The sequence below is a fragment of the Fundulus heteroclitus genome, chromosome 5 (genome assembly GCF_011125445.2).
Source record: "Fundulus heteroclitus isolate FHET01 chromosome 5, MU-UCD_Fhet_4.1, whole genome shotgun sequence".
Taxonomy (NCBI): Eukaryota; Metazoa; Chordata; class Actinopteri; order Cyprinodontiformes; family Fundulidae; genus Fundulus; species Fundulus heteroclitus.
The window spans coordinates 23613567-23631506 of record NC_046365.1 but is presented as its reverse complement, the minus strand read 5'-3'; the positions used below and the strand labels follow the sequence as shown (position 1 = coordinate 23631506).

At 37.9% G+C, this 17940-nt stretch overlaps 1 long non-coding RNA gene across 1 annotated transcript; it reads right to left on the bottom strand.

Annotated features, from left to right (window-relative positions):
• Nucleotides 1-10198: 10198 nt before the first annotated feature.
• Nucleotides 10199-12634, bottom strand: LOC118563172. Its single transcript, XR_004931069.1, has 2 exons — nucleotides 12454-12634; nucleotides 10199-10352 (listed from the first exon to the last, which is right to left on the bottom strand). It is a non-coding gene; the product is annotated as an uncharacterized LOC118563172 (long non-coding RNA).
• Between the last annotated feature and the right edge of the window lie 5306 nt (nucleotides 12635-17940).

The window sequence follows — 17940 nt, the reverse complement described above, 5'->3', positions numbered from 1 at the left end:
TTCTTTACCTGATTATTAACTCTTTGACAGCCTCCAAAAATATGGCAAGGGCCATGGCGGTGTTTTGAAAAAGACGCCCTCCTTCAACAGCTACTGGGAGCCTTTGCTCTCATGATTTTACCCGCATTCATACCTTGGCTCTGTATCTCCTCTATCTTCTGATCTGTGTCTCTGTCTCGGAATTGCTCACCCATAGCCACCACCAAGAGGGCTCTGGGAGGGTTTTTTGGACAGAGCTCATGGGTCTTGTTGCTGCACAGTGAGGGCGTGGGGGCAGGTCACTGTTTACCGTGCAGGCGGAGGTGAGATAGCATCTCCAGGTAGCAGGGCATGCATGCCAGACAAAGTGAGCGTTTGATCTGGGGCACTGTCCTTAAGAGGCCCGCAGGCTAACCAAAGGGCTATTCAGATCCCTGCCTGCCTCCTAATCTGCCGAGGCACGCCTTGATATCACTGCATCTCGGGAGTTAGTCAGCGCAGGACCTGTGAGTACATTTGATGGGTGTCATCGATAACCCTGCCCCCCCCCCCCCTCCCTCCTCTCCCTCGGCCCCTGTTTCCATGTGTCTTCAATGTGTGAGAAAGTATGGGTGAAGAGCGGGAGGGGTCAGTATGCAGTTTCCCCTCAGGAGCATTTGTCCTGTGCCATCTGGCACCTCATAAGGATGGGCAGAGGAGCAGGAGGGGATCTGTGTGCGTGTTCGTGCATGCAGTATTGTGATATTAAAAAGTGTTCATGTCCGTTGAACTTATCCGCGTGCAGTTTTCACAAACTGAAATGCTTTTTCATAGGAGTTTATGGAACCGGCCAACAAAACCTAGTAATTATGAAATGCAAGGAAAAATTATGCCTGACTTCCAAAATGTTATGCTTGTTCTCTAAAGCTCTCCAAAACACCTCACAGAACCTTCCCTGAACAGCTACATGTAGAATGAGATTAAATTACGCACATGTGGAGTCTGTTTCCAATACGTAGTTCTCATGTGACGTCACATATCCGGGCACTCTGTCACTAACCGGCAAGTTTGACTACCGTGGGATGTTTATTTTATTTTTATCTTTTACTAAGCTTGAAATGGATATTTCATGTTGGGTTAAAGGATGTTCCATCCACGCAGATGACAAAAACGCAGTTTTCACTACATCCCCAAAATATGAAGGACCTCAAATGGAGAAGCTGAGTGAAGAACGTCAGCGAGTCGGGGTCGGAAACATCGACCACAAGCATCAGCCGTCGATAACATCAAGAATCTGCTCCGATCACTTTCATTCCAGTAATTATTCTGTTCATGACTCATTATACCTCTGTTGTGGTTAACTTAGCTGCACTATGCTGGACCTGTCTAGCATAGTGCAGCTAATGCTCAAAATTACAAATAATTTTGTCATTTTTCTGATCTCTTCGTGGCTGTATCGTTGTCTTGCACATTGGTCAAGAGTATCAATATACTTTCTTTTTGTTTGCCTGGATAGCCTAGCGCTGCCTAGTGCTGCGTCTGCCAACTAACACGGCAGTTTAAGGGTGTGGATCGCTTTTGTTTAAGGCATCTAGGATTTATGTCTTAGCAGACCTCTGCAGGTATTTAGGGGTTTCAGCGCACAGGGGGCCTAAAATGAATTATGCACCACACTTTAAACATTTTTACTTGCAAAACATTGTGAAGATCATGCATTATTTGCATCTATTTCACAGAGACAGTATATAAAATGCATTAAAGGTGGGAGAGGTAAAATGACTAGTTTAAGGGTACCCGGTGTGGCCCGTTGGCCCAAAGCCCATAGCGCCCCATTTTATCCCCTCAATACTTAGGTTTCCATTTGTCCACATCTTTTGTCTGTTGACTCTTGATGGGAAAGTAAGTTTTTCAATGGAAAGATGATTTCCTGCTCCAATTTCAATAATTTTTCTATTTTCATCACTCAGTCACAGTGTTGTTGTTGTCTCTCTATCCCCCCTTTCTACTTCCCTCTGCCCCTCCTGTTCTCCCTCCCCTTTTGTTCTTTTACATTACAGATTTTTTTTCTCCTCCGTATGTGATGCGTGGCAACAGCTCGGCCAGCTGATGAGGACCAGTTACAGATCGCACCCAACCTTGACACCCGCAGCTGCAGTCCACGCTCGCGCACAGACTCTGTGGAAAAGGATTAGGGGCATAGCACTATGTAAAATAATCACAGCACATTTACATTCATTGTGGTGTGGATTTGTTGCTATAATAAGGCTGCAGAAATCATGAATATTCACACACACTTTAAGCAATTATGATAATTGGCATTATTCCTAGCCTCACCGCTATCTTTCGGAGGAGGCGGCAGTGGAGGCGAGAAAAGTAGGTTGGGACAGTTTTACACCATTGAAATTGCATTATACTTTTCTTCTTTCCTGCTCATCCATCTCCCCCTTGCTTTTGTATCTTTGTTCTCCTCTGCTATCCATATTTAACTCTCCTCTCTGACTAGTCTTGTTCCGTGCTGGAGTCCATTGTGCCGTATGAAGAAGGAGGGGTGGGATCCTGGAGTGAGGATGGCCCCTGGGTGCTACGGAGCTGGCAGCAGTGTTGGTCTAATCTTCCGGGTCAGGCCTGGCGCTTTCATCTTCTCTCACTTGGAGCTCCTTGTGTTTGATGTGAACTTAGCCCAGGAATAACTGCTCCTTTCTTCTCTGCTAACCTGGCCCCCGAAGTGAGGGGAAAGAACTTTGTTGTTATCCTAGGAGCCAAACAATGCTGGAAGGAGTGTAACAAAAAAACTTAATGAAAGGCTTTTGATCTGCACCGATATTAAGAGTAAGAAACCTTGGAAGAAAGTGCAGAAATGGCAAAAAATCTAAATGCAAATTGCATCAGAATAGCTAGATGGAATGTTTCTTTAATTCACACCCCTTTGAAACGCATAATTTGTCTGCATTTGTTTCAAGTTAAAGGGGGAAAAGAATAAAGAGGTGGGTTAATTTCTGTAGAAGTGAAGTTTGAGATGGAGCGCAGAGCCTTGCAGCGTTTTAATGATTAATTTTGTCATGTCTGCAGCAAGTATGTTTTTGCTGTTCACATCCAAAAAGACCAAAAGAGTTATTTTCCCTGCCTACATTCCTGTTCACTACTGAACCTCACAACTGGCCAGATGTTATGGTCCCTTGAACCCATCTGGTGACCTTGGCCCTCTGACCTTTTGCTCATAAGTACTCGTGTGAATGCAAAGCTTTGTCTCATGATAAACACACACAAAAAATATATATTTCACTTACTTTATTTACTCTAACTATATGCATTTTATTTTTACCTAAAGATGTAAGAGTATGTTTTTGTGAACACTAGAATGTTTTTAGGTTAAATGGCTTTGCATACCTCTTGATTTATTTCCGGTTACAACCATAAACCTTAATGTTTTTTTTCTTCTTCATATCATAGAGCAATATGTGTTACTGCATCTTTGTGACATGAAAGGATTTTCTTATAATTTTTTTGCAAAGGAAAATCTTAAAATTCTGCCATGCATTCGTAAGCTATCCAATCTATCTAATTAGCTAAAAACGGATTGAGTTACTGCAAAACCAACCAAGGCATGACCACCTACCTAAACTGACTGGCCGGTTGAGGAGAGCGTTAATCAGAGAAGCAGCCAAGGGGCCCATAGTGACTCTGGAGCAGCCACAGAGATCCAAAGCTCAGGTGGGACATGTTCTTTTTGATATAACATGTTAATCAAAAACGCAACAAATCTGAGCTTTATGGATTGTGGCAAGCAGAAAGCCATAAGAAGTCTTTTTTTTCAGTTTGCCACGTGTATGAGACACAGCAAAGATGAGGAAGAACCAGATCTGATCTGATGAGACCATAATTAGTCTTTTTGACCTATGGGCAGAAAGCCATGTGGCGAAGGGAGAAAAAAAATGGTGGCAGGATTGTGTTGTGTTTTATGTTTATTTTTTTTAAAAAACAACAAAGAAACTGGAGGTAATTGATGGAAAGCTGGTTGAAGCAAAATGCAGGAAGATTCTGGGAGAAAATCTATCAGAGGCCATTAAAAGACTTTGAAATTGAGCATTGACATGGGGGCTAAATTCACATGCCCCACCACTTTTCCAGGGAGATTTTTTGTAGAAAAAAAAAATCAATTTTCAACCACTTTACAAATACTTACTATGGGTCTATCGCATACAATACTTACAAAATACATTTATAATTTACTTTCTCACTGTGACTAAATGAGAGAATGTTTAAGAATTATGGATACTTTGCGAGGCACTGCGTTTAATTTAGTGAGAGGAAAGCTGACTTCTCTGTAAGACAGTTGTCATGCTCTCTATCAATCCATGCTGTTGAATTTCATTGGTCATGCCATTTTAAAGCATAAACTCAGCCAAACAGCAAATACAAATTTATTAAAAATTTAATAATGGTTAATGTACGGAAGAGGATTAGGGCCACTCAAAAAAAAAAAAAAAGAAGTCTACTCAATTCTGTACGGAAGAGGATTAGGGCCACTCAAAAAAAAAAAAAAAGAAGTCTACTCAATTCTGACTTTTTTCTCAGAATTCTGACTTTTTTCTCAGAATTCTGAGATTAAAGTCAGAATTCTGACTTTTTTTCTCAGAATTCTGACATTTTTCTCAGAATTCTGAGATTAAAGTCAGAATTCTGACTTTTTTCTCAGAATTCTGAGATTAAAGTCAGAATTCTGACTTTTTTCTCAGAATTCTGAGAAAAATGTCAGAATTCTGAGAAAAAAGTCAGAATTCTGACTTTTTTCTCAGAATTCTGACTTTTTTCTCAGAATTCTGAGATTAAAGTCAGAATTCTGACTTTTTTCTCAGAATTCTGACTTTTTTCTCAGAATTCTGAGATTAAAGTCAGAATTCTGACTTTTTTCTCAGAATTCTGACTTTTTTCTCAGAATTCTGAGATTAAAGTCAGAATTCTGACTTTTTTCTCAGAATTCTGACATTTTTCTCAGAATTCTGAGATTAAAGTCAGAATTCTGACTTTTTTCTCAGAATTCTGAGATTAAAGTCAGAATTCTGACTTTTTTCTCAGAATTCTGAGATTAAAGTCAGAATTCTGACTTTTTTCTCAGAATTCTGAGAAAAATGTCAGAATTCTGAGAAAAAAGTCAGAATTCTGACTTTTTTCTCAGAATTCTGACTTTTTTCTGAGAATTCTGAGATTAAAGTCAGAATTCTGACTTTTTTCCCCCAGAATTCTGACTTTTTTTTTTTGGGTGCCAGGAAGGAAGGGATGTTGGTGCAACCAGTTTCATTGACAGAGATGTGAGTTGTGTGGAAGGGCAGGTAACATATACTGGTGGAAATTGACGGAATTAAGCGACCTTTTACGTGTCCGAGGGATCCCTGAAGATACCATTTCATTAATGGAAGAGCAGAAGGTGAGTATTTTTCGATTGAGATTTCTTTTTGTTTGTTTAAATATTAAAAAGACAAATTTGCTCCATATTCTGTACACATGTGCTGTTAGCTGAAAGTGCTATTTTGATGTTGCTTTATTACATGGTCTGTTTAATACATTTACACTTTTCTGTTTTCATGCAGGATGAACTTGATGACGTTGTAAACACATGGAACTCACACAGAATCCGGCCCAGTGCTAGTGCAGCATCAGGTCGACCAGTAGTGATGTACTCATTTCCAGAGCTACACAGGGCTCAGGATAGATTGAAACCAATTGTTGCGGATGAGATCACTGTGTGTATGGAAGAGTGTAGACCGAAAGGCCAATATCCATGCGATGAAACAATCTTTGAACTTTGTTGTCTGCTTATGGTAGAAAATGACTGGGATGCCCCAAGAGATCCACTTGTTGCAGCTGATTTGTATATTAAGTTAAGAGAAGAAATACTCCAAAATATCTAGAAAATTCCTGCAGTTAAAAGGAAAATTTAAAACACAGTGATTCTGTTCATCTTGATCATTGGACTGGATAGCCTAGCCATGTATTCACTCAGCTGCTGTCAAATCCTCTGCAAATTTCAGCAGTTGACAGGCTTTTGCTGATCACCATAAAAAGTAGTTTGGGTGCTATCTCGTTTTACAATAGTTATTTTTACTTTACCTTGTTCAATGAGATGGAACAATAATGGTCTGTTACTTAAAGCTAAATATTGTGATATAACCAGTTTTGTGAGCAATGTAAATCCTTCTGAATAGCTATGCATTCAACTGCATGTACAAAAATGTAATTTTCTTCTAACTTTGCTGTCCTGCTAAACTAAATTGGATAATGTATGTGTAAGATGTAAAATTGGAGGTATTAATACAGCAAAAACTAATGTCATTAAAGTTGTATACCCATCTTCCATTTAATGTAAACTTGTTTTGTTGAAAAGCTTTTGCATGGTATAAAATGAAAATCGTTGTTGTACTCTTTAGCCTCCTTTTTGTAATATTCATGGCTACCACCAATGCACCTGTATATGTAAGCCAGTGTATTATAAGCAAACCACTCCTGTATTACCTTGTGGATGGGGGACAATTTCAGGCCTGTCAAGAGCTACCATTCTGCAACCTTTAGTGTATCCTTTCGCTATCATACCTGCATCACATGAACAAGCTTGTTATCAGGCCTCAACAGTACTCCTTGACATGCTGATGAGGGTATTCAGTCTTTAGATTAAAGTGTGCTGGTGTGTTCTGCATCTAAAGTTGCAGAATAATAGCTCCCGAGGACTGGAATTGCCCCCCGTGTATTAACAATATTTCTAGGTCTAAATCATTTCTAAACATGTATCTTCATATATATATTTCAAGCTGTTATGCCTTCTGGGGAGCTTTTAGTGCTAATAAAATGAAAAAAAATGCTATATAATTATACACCTGTTTGAAGATCATTACCTTAATATTATACCTCACATTCTAAAAAGAGTACTTCAATTGATAAGTAATTGGATTCATTTTCTCCAGCTTAATTTATTCAGTTTATAAATTGTCTAGTTAAACCACTGTAAATAAATTAAGTTAGGCAAGTGAAAAGATTCATTTAAATTGGAGATGCATTCTTTTTTTTTTGGGTGCAGGGGTCTTAAAGTCCACTCCACGAGAGTCTGTGTCCTATAACTTTTAGATGTGACTCTGGTCCAGCATATATGAATCAAATGGCCAAATTACATCCACAATATGCAGTCAGATTCTGCAGAGTCTTGCAAATGACAGGATTATTTAAATCAGGTGTGTTGAAACAGAGAAAAATCTAAAATGTGCAGGATATCAGCCCTGGAGTTGAAGACCCCTTTGTTTTCCATGTAAATTAACTTTAGTCCCTGCCATAATGATGCTTTGTGAGCCGTCATATAAAGCCCTTAATCTGATGTGACTCCTGAAGCTCTGAGAAACACAAACCCAACATAATTTGATTGTATTTGCAGGATCCCTGCACCTATGCCAATTTTTTTTTACCAAGTTATATTTCCATTGCATGTAAGAGACCATGTACAAGTAATACATGCGTATCCTAAACAATTTTAACGAAATGTTTAAAAAGACAAATAAATGGTATTCCACCCTTTTCTACATTTTTAATTTGGTCAATAAAAGCAAAATACATATTTAAGGCTAGAGGTAAGGCTTAAGATTTGAGGCCTGTTCAAATGGATGGAGCTAGATTAAAAAAAAACAATATTAAAAACAAAAAGAATTTGATAAAACATTTTATTAGGAAAACTTTAGCAGAAACATTTTCTTGCTAATCCTAACAGCATGGCACTTAGAATGAGCCAACTTTTAGAAAAACGTCTTTTGTCTTATACAGGGCTTTCGGAAGATATCATATCAAAGTGTGGAGATCATTTAGGGTTTAGAGATACAAGTGCTAATTTTCTAGGAAAAAAAAACACACACATATCAAAAAGTAATAACTCATTGGAATTCTGTTAAATCAATACCAAACTTGAGAAGATGATAATTTGGCATATGGACAACCAAATATCAGAGCTCTTAATCAGCTCACTCTATTATAGGGTTTCCATTTATAACAAGGAATTAGTAAATTTCTTCCAAACACACTGAACTCATTATGCAGCTTGATTGGTGCATGAAACAAATATATATACACATTTAGAAAATACTGTAAAATACATAAACATGTTTTCTGTAATTTACAATTGTACTTTTGTGTTCAAATGCAAAAAATAAAAATTGATACATCAACTTACCTCAAATAACAAGTGCATAAACTGTAAAGAAAACTAAATCTGAATTATTGTTACTCCTTACTTACAAGAGTCACTGATTATACAAAACTGTCACCAAATATGTAACAAAGTAAACGCCACATAACAAATCTGTAGTAGTAATTTTTCTTTTTTGCTGGTAACGGTTTCTATTATGCAGCTGGAAAAATTGGGATCTGGTGCAGACAGTTCTGGATGTAGTAAATAACAGTGTACTCATTCATTTTTGAACACTTCAACTATATCATCTGAAACTCAGCATCATAAAAGAAAATGAATTATTTTCAGCCAAAACTGGTCATGCAAAAATTGGTAAATGAAACAGGAGACGCTTTCATAAGATCAAAATGCATAACCTTTGTCTTTTTGCAGCTCTGCTGCAGTCTGCATGAGTAGTTCAAATGTAGTGGATTACTTTAAGAGTTTAGACAATGTCCATTACCCACACATTGCTTTCAAGAACTGCATTAAATTCAGAACGGAAGTCAGGGAAGTTTTCATAGTTGTCAGCTATTTGCAGGATGCTCCCACATGTGCGTCCCACTGGTCGTCTTGTGAAATCTGTCATATTTTGAAATTCCACATAGATAACATTTGTTACTATAAGATCAGATCCAGTGCAGAATCGCATAAACTTCTGAAGTTTAATGTCATCCAGCTCTCTGATGAATCTTTTGAGATGGTTTCCCACTTCTTTTTGCTTTGGAGACAAATCATCTGAAAATTTCAGCAGCTTGCAGACTTTTTTTGATGTTGGTTGCAGGTCAGAGAACAACTTACTTAGTGCCTCTGGAGTAATGGAAAGATGTGGATAGATGACCTCCCTCCAGCAGTCAATGACGAACATTGGTTTTTGGACAAGCTCTTTGTGTGCTATTTCATCAAGGATGGTAGGAAGAGTCTCAGCAGTTATTTGTTTTCTACAGCCATAACTATCAAGAACTTCGACAAGATCATCTAAATCAACAGCAGAAAAATTCTTAACTGCTTCCCTCAAAACCTCACATTCTTGACTGCTGACAAACTGCAGAAACTGTCCTTTAAGATCACTGTAAACACCACTGAAAAGCACTTGTTCAAAAAAGGGGATTGCAAGTTTGTTTGGAAAATACTGACAGTCCTGGTAACCTTTCAAAAGTATTCGTCCAACTGCCTTCCATTTTTCAGCAGTGAAATCATGGCGAATTAATGGCACTTTAACTGTTGTACCAAGAGTGCATCGCTCATAGAATTCATTCCAGAAGCAGGTTAGTACATCTCTCAGTATCCCTGATCCACTGCCAGCTTCCTCTGTGTTGTCTGGAAGTATGCGCTTCACATTCAGTGTTTTTCTCATAATATCGGCATCAGAGAAAGCACTAATAATGTCATTTAAAGTGTTAGTGCGACGTACAGTGATTGTTGTTACATCCTCTGGATTAGCTGGATTAAGCGGTGCAAGAAAACCCTCATAGATTAACGTGTCTTCTGTATCTTCTTCAGCATCAAGAATAGGACCGAAAGTGATTTCTGAATCACCTAAAAGTTCCGAACCAGTTTGGAGTTCAACCACTTGAAATGGATTAATTTCACTGCTATTGCTTTCCAAAACAAATATGACATCAGATGTCTCACTTTCTTCTTCTTCAGGATCTTTTAGCTTTGTTGAAATGTAGAAACGTAACATTGTCAGCCTTGCTGCTTCATACATAGTGGCAATACTCTGGCAGGTGTCTTCAGTAAGGTGGTTTTGTTTAAAGTCCCAAACCTCAAACTCAAAATCTGTTTCTGGCCCCTTAGGAGATTTGCCACCAGGGAAAAATAATTTCTTTCCTTCCTGAAGAATATCTCTTAATCCAGCGTCAGTGGCCATCTGAATTTTTCTAGTGCCACCTCCCTGCTTCGCTCTCACCTGTTTGGTTACTTTTCCATCACTATGTATCCATCCTATCTCAACATTTCGTGTTGCTTTTTGCTTCTTTGTCTGGCTTGTTCTTTCGCATGAGGCATTCTCCGATGTACTTTCCTTTCTGTTTTTCATTTTCTCACGAAGTCTCTGCAGAAGTCCCTGTTTTCTTTTTGAGAGTGGTTGTTTGCTTCTGCAGAAATTGAAGACGGCTATTCGGTCTCCATAGGAGGTGATGTAATTTGCTAGAGTTGCGTCATCCATAAGCGCTATGACATCACAGTCAATCTGTGCAGAAAGAGCAAGAAAAGAATTACTTTCGATAACATTTTCCATACAAATCAATAAGATCACCAATAACATTGCACCCATGGGTGGGAAAAAAAACTGCCCGTAAATAACATTAGAGCTATCTACAGATTTTAGGAGAAATAAAATAATGTAAGAAGGGAGCTATAGCGTACCCTTTTAGTAAATGGGACCATCCATTATTTAAAACAAGAAAAGACTAGATTGATTGTCATGTAGAAAGATATTACGACATACAGTCTATTTAAGGTAAAAAGTATTACAAATAAAACACACAAAAATAAACATTGTAAATCATGCCAAAGGGATCATGATGTTATATTTTAACTACATGTTTGTTGATAGCCTGTTTCTTTCTATCCATCTATTCACCCATTCCTCAAATAATTTTGCCTTCCCACTGGTTGCGCGAACATCATGTCTCCCTGTGATCACAGTTCAAGGCTGCGGTGGTCCCCAACAAGCTCTTTTAATTCTCTCTCTCTATACACACATATATATATACACACACACACACACACACATACATACATACATACATACACATATATATATACACATACATACATACAGACAGACAGACAGACAGACAGACAGATAGAGAGAGAGAGAGAGAGAGAGAGAGAGAAACAAAAAAACTTTAACCCACATTAAGTTTGATTTAGCGAGCTGTGACTATGGCCTACCATCTCCAAACCTAATTAATGTTTATTAAATAACTGTTAGGAATTGTCCAGTGAATATCAGAAATAAAATTAAGATCCAGAGAACATGATGATTTAATGTTTACCTGACTTAACAATATATTCCAATCAACAAATCCTTTACTAGGCTAGTAAAATTAAACTAAAACTACTAAAGAAAATTGATATTAAATAAACTGGAACTATGTACACACAAAAGGGACAAATATATTTTACAACCATCATACGAATATTTGAGTGAATCTTGGATTCACTGCAGATCTAAGTTACAGAACTAAAGTCATCTTAAAGAATGTGGAACAAGGTTAAATTAGTTTTAGAACATTTGAATTGTATTTCCTACTATTTCATATGTTTTGTATTTGATATGCATTCACAATGCAACTCCGACGTAGAAAAAAATAAATGTAATGGAATTATGCGCACTTGAATTAAAGCGCAAGGCAGCACGCCCACCGAAGCACCACTCGTTCTGTGTCTTAAAAACAAAATAGCATGAAACACAACTGCTAACTCTGCTACTGACTTTAACTGGAACATTTTGCTACGGGTGTGAGGACATTAAACGTACTGATTCACGTTTTGAATGGTGACCGCTGATAAATGCACCTGGTTGCGAGTGAAGGGAGGAGAGAAGAGCAGTAAGAGCGCTGAGGCACAGAAACACGTCGCATGTAGTTAAAAAGGCAGAATTAATAAGAATGACACTTATAAGCATACTAAATTGTGTATTAGACTGAATCTGGTTAGCGAATCTGTTTTCTGATCCAGCGTGCAACTATGACTGGTTCTGAATAAAGGCTTCATTCGGGAGCCGCTCGCCCACCTCGTCTCCTGCTACGCATTACCGGACTGTACCGGCTTACTTTCACCACTGGTTAAACTGATGGCCACAAGTTGTGAAAGAAGCTGAACCAGCTCTGTAGAAGGCGGGTTTAGACTGAGCTCTGGACGGACAGAGCTGTGAACGGATCATCCGCAGCCCAGATGGGCTTTGTTATTTTTATGCGTGAGAAATGCCACGTGTTGCGTGTGAAGTCAGTGAAATGTGTATGCGTGACAGAGCTCTGCTCATCAGCATAGCATTGTTTCAAGAGGGCTAGCCTGCTAAGCCGCCTGCTAGCCCTCTTAGCTCCAGGTCTTAACATCAGTCAAACTCTAAAAACACAGTGAAATTAATCTATTTTAAATTGCTGGTGAAGATTCTCAGTGGAATGCCCATTTAAAATTGTTAATATAACCCTACTTTACTCTGCTAAACCGCATCTGCTGTCTATTCTATTGGCAATTTCATCGACGTAAACTAACAAACATGCTAACAGCTAGCTGTAACCGTTTTGTTTTAGATACCAAAGTAGCTTTCTTGTTTTACTCACCTTCTGCTCTTCCATTAATGAAATGGTATCTTCAGGGATCCCTCGGGCACGTAAAAAGTCGCTTAATTCCGTCATTTTCCACCAGTATATGTTACCTGCCCTTCCACACAACTCACATCTCTGTCAATGAAACTGGTTGCACCAACATCCCTTCCTTCCTGGCGCCCAAAAAAAAAAAAAAGTCAGAATTCTGGGGAAAAAAAGTCAGAATTCTGAGAAAAAAGTCAGAATTCTGAGAAAAAAGTCAGAATTCTGACTTTAATCTCAGAATTCTGAGAAAAAAGTCAGAATTCTGACTTTAATCTCAGAATTCTGAGAAAAAAAGTCAGAATTCTGAGAAAAAAGTCAGAATTCTGAGAAAAAAGTCAGAATTCTGACTTTAATCTCAGAATTCTGAGAAAAAAGTCAGAATTCTGACTTTAATCTCAGAATTCTGAGAAAAAAGTCAGAATTCTGACTTTAATCTCAGAATTCTGAGAAAAATGTCAGAATTCTGTGAAAAAAGTCAGAATTCTGACTTTAATCTCAGAATTCTGAGAAAAAAGTCAGAATTGAGTAGACTTCTTTTTTTATTTTTTTGAGTGGCCCTAATCCTCTTCCGTAATTCTGACTTTTTTCTCAGAATTCTGACTTTTTTCTCAGAATTCTGAGATTAAAGTCAGAATTCTGACTTTTTTCTCAGAATTCTGACTTTTTTCTCAGAATTCTGAGATTAAAGTCAGAATTCTGACTTTTTTCTCAGAATTCTGACTTTTTTCTCAGAATTCTGAGATTAAAGTCAGAATTCTGACTTTTTTCTCAGAATTCTGAGATTAAAGTCAGAATTCTGACTTTTTTCTCAGAATTCTGAGATTAAAGTCAGAATTCTGAGAAAAAAGTAAGAATTCTGACTTTAATCTCAGAATTCTGAGAAAAAAGTCAGAATTCTGAGAAAAAAGTCAGAATTGAGTAGACTTCTTTTTTTTTTTTTTGAGTGGCCCTAATCCTCTTCCGTATTAATGAACCTTAAAAAACCTTAAAAACCTTAAAAAACCATCAAACCTTAAAAAATTATTTAAGGTTTGATGTTATAGCTTCAAATTATTAAAAAAATCCCTTAACAAAGACTTCCTTGAAAAAATAAATCAGAAATCTAAAACCTTAAAAGGAGCTGTTTTGGGGTGACTTTTTTTGTTTCGTTTGGTGAGAATTAGAAATAGAAATCTAACTTCTCCTTCTCTCTCCTCTTTGGATGAAACCTTATTGTCCCATAGCTTCATCAGCAGCGAAACAACTCCTGAGACAATAAATGCTATTACCATCTTTGGAGGCCAAAAGCTGGTGAAGATTTTCTACAGGTCTACTCATCTGTGTATTACTCTATATTCTAAAACCTGCAATATGGTATTTATCAGCATTTTTCTGTTGACGGAAGCTGGCAGAAATTATGTTTCAACAAAGAAGATTTATGCAACAGAGACCGTCGTCAGAAACATACATTCGAATCTGGCAGAGTTCTGGTGGCTCGCATAATGAAGAAGAAGTGCAAATAAATGCAAGAGAAAAAGCACAGAAAAAAAAAAACATTATCTGCGAAGTCACTAATAAATACGTTTTCCAGTGGTTGTTTGTGATGTGTGTTAGATAATAAATTGGGCCAAAGTTAAAGATCTGTAATGACCTATTTATCATCCTGACATCTACTAAATTGAAGTCTGAAATGCGATCTAATCATCAGATCCTCTTGAACAAACAGCCATTCACGAGACCTTTGAAAAACCATTCAGGTGTGTTTTTTTTTTTTTTGTTTCCAGATGAAAACATGTCCTCCTTAGCCTTTTCGAATACTAAATAGCAAATACTCTTTAACAACAGTCCACCTGCTAAGTACATTATGTAATACAAAGTGGAAATACACACCAATGCATTCAAATCAGAAAAGTCAGACTCTTTTGTTATGCGTCATTCAACATTACACAGTTTGCACAATTAAAGCAGCTAAAAGGAAGTTAAGTTAAACTAAATGGTTTAGTATCCTTATATCAGCTATGTGGGCAGATCTGTAGAGAGGTTAATTTTTAGCAGTTTTAAAGATATAACAAGTTCAGAACTGGTACAGTCCAACATTTTGCATGAATACAGGTTACACAAAATATACAGATGTAGCCGGGGGAGCTGGATGAGTTCAGAAATCAATATCTATTGAAGCGACCCAGATTTTAATCAAAGATTTAATACATCTCTCCACGAATCTCAAGTGATTACCAAATACGTCCCTTATCAAGCAGAATTCAACAGTCACTGCAGTGGAAAGGCTGTCATGCATTCAGAGAAACTGATTTCAGAAATAATTGTAGCAATTTCTTAATATGTTCAAGAGTTGTGTATAAAAATCTTAATGGATCAAACTAATAGTTTATTACATTTTCACAAAGACTTGTCAACAAAATCCTTTTTAAATATATCCATTCTCTGTGGATTCTCAGTGCACCATAGTTGGATGAGTAATCCACGTCGCCAGTTCTAATCTTACCTCTGAAATTAAAAGGCAGTGGTGGAATATTACAGTCTAAATGTCGCTTCATGCTTGCTCAGTATGAGGGATTGCTGCAAAGCCATGGACAATGCAGACGACTCTCCCTGTGGCTCTACACTTCTCCAGGAGTGAATGCTGCTTGTCAAGACTTTGATGCAATCAAATGGGTTCCCTTATATAGGAAATTTCTTGACCAATCGGTATAATCTGACCCAACTGTATAATCTGATTGAATTTGACTTTGAAGAGTGCCTTGAGATGACATGCTTCATGAATTGCCGTTATATAAATAAATTTGAATTGAATTTAATTGAATTAAATGTGGATGCTTGGGAGGAATATTAAAAGTCTAAGTGACCAGTGTCTTTATAGCTGATTTTCATTGCTGTAACATAGTAATTTTAGTTTTTGAAGATCTCTAAAAAAAAAGGGCAATTTCCCCAAAAACTGGGAAAACCTCAGATTCAAGATTACCCAAAGCTATCTTTTTATATAAAAAAATCTAACCTTCTCAGGGTAAAATCTGAAAACAAAGTTGAACCCTAAAGACCAAAGTAAACAAGTCACAAACAGACCTCTCCTTTAGAAGGAAAGAAATACACCTTGGTGTTCAACTTGCTTGCTGCCATGGTGATAGCCCAAACCTCTGTGCAACAGCAGCACATTAACCCCTCTTGACCCTCTATTCTCACCTGTGATAAAAGAGGAGGAAGCGAGGAAGGTGGAGGTGCCCCCCCTCTCCAACATGCCGCACTTTTGAGTACCCGGGCACCAGCAGGCCCTTGAGAGCCCACAGTCATTAGGAAGGCTTTATTCTTGGAGATGTAGGGTGAGGGGGTGGGGGGCAGAAAAGGAGGAAGAGGAGCATTGAGCTTGAAAGATAATGTATGGTCAAGGCTGAAGACTTATGGGCACCAGGTGAAGAGAAGGTCGAGAGAGAAGCGATGCTTTCATTAAAATGGCCGGGCGAGCCAGCTGGTTGTAAGGTTTTTGTTTGTCTTTCATTCAAGTAAAGAAAGGTAGAGGAAAGAGGTACTGGTAATTGGTCCGGGGCACTGACTTACACACAGGGCTGTGGACACGGGATATAGTTTCAAACTCTTTGTTCACCATCTTACCTACTGGCTAGCTTGCGTCTTGTCTCCTGAAGTTGGGAATGAAAAAAAAAGAAAAGGAAAAGAAAAAGAAAACGCACTTCATCGCCTGCAGGGGGTGCATCAAGCTTGAAAGGATTTCAAGACAAAGTGAAACCTTTAAGAATGCTTGCATGAATTTAACATAATTTCTTCTGTGTGTGCATAGACACAAAGCCTCCCAACCCAAACATGAGAGGATAGCGTGCAGCGACAGTCCTCCGACAAAAAGGGACCGGCTCACTTCCTCTGACAAACAGAACTGGGGGCTAACCTTAACTTTCACTGGGAGCTAATCCCTCTGATAATCAATAATAAAGACTGGCTTTCATCTCAGCTGGACTCTTGATAAAGTTGAGAGGCCAGGAGTGACTGAATAATATGAATGTGTTTCATAAGGGGGAAAAAAATAACTGGGTGAAGCTTATGCACATCTGACGACATGATGAAAATAAATGAATAATGCATCGGCTATCAATGAGGGAGCAGAAGATGCATTGCTCCAGGCCATAGTTAAGCCTCTATTCATAAAGAGGAGACAGCCACAAAGGCCCGAGGACTGTGGGAGTCCACCACCGGGGACGGAGAAAGGAGGACACAGATAGGAAAATTGTTTTCTCCTGTCATGTTGTGATTCTTTTACAGCCATTTTGGCATTTAATTAAATTCTCTCAATGCGATTGGGTAAAATTTGGATCAATCTAAATAAACCAGTAAAAAAAAAACAGTGCATACATAATATAAGCAAGGACTTGTTATGGTATCCATCTATTGTTCTTTACATCCCTTACTTGACGTTTGCATATGCTCTTTTTTCCTTAACTTTATGCTCCAGTTATTTTCCACATTTTTATTTTAAAGCGATATATTTCAAACCCAAATACAATGTGGAGACTGTTGAAAAATACATGCAGGTGCAAAAACAGAATAATGCTGCAGATAAAGAGCTTGAATGCCTGTCAGATTAAAGAGCAACATTACAGAAACATGCAGAGAAAGTAGAATTGAGAGGCTCTGGTCTCTTTCCCCCTCTTGAACAACTTTTGTCTGAAAATAAAGATGTCTGGCTCTGGTAGTTATTGATTGCATATTGTGAACAAAGAGTAAATCCTCGTGAAGGCCTTTAGTGAGTGTTATTAGAGTTTGAAATGCCTTCTTTTATCTATGCTTCCTTTATTTCTTTCAGTATTAAACCCTGAAGGCTAAATACCATTTTTACCAGAATGCTTGACCCAAGAACTGATTCACAGAGAAGAAATGCTGTTTTTGTTAGTCTTCCTGGCAGCCAGATGCACAGTCCCTAATATTGGCTTATTGGTGATATTTTCACAATTGCCAGAGGAGTTGGTTTGTTTTCCATCTTTTATTTAGTTGATATGTTTCAATACATCTACTACCACCTGTGGAAGAGATGTGAAACCTTAATCTCCTCCTCACCTTTCATGGTGGCAAGATAAACTTGGATGTGTGTTAAATAAATAGTGCAACATACATACTATTTTGTTACAAAGTTGTAGAATTTCTAACAAATTTCAGTCTCAGTAAATGGGCAGGGTAAACAGAAAATGCTGATTTCAAATGAGGATTTTATTTATAATGGAAAAAGGTACCCAAACCAACCTAGCCCCATTCAGAAAAGTAGTGTTCACCCTTGTGAAACTGTTCATCCTCCTTAGCATTTTAACTAGTTTGTTACATTACAACTTGCAATTTAAAGATAAATAGCCACGTAATATGCAATTAAAATAGACCAAAATCATTTGATCATGATAAAATAAGATTATATACACCAAGCCTCGATCTTGATAGTGTTTAGATGGTCCTTTTTGAGCCGAAAAA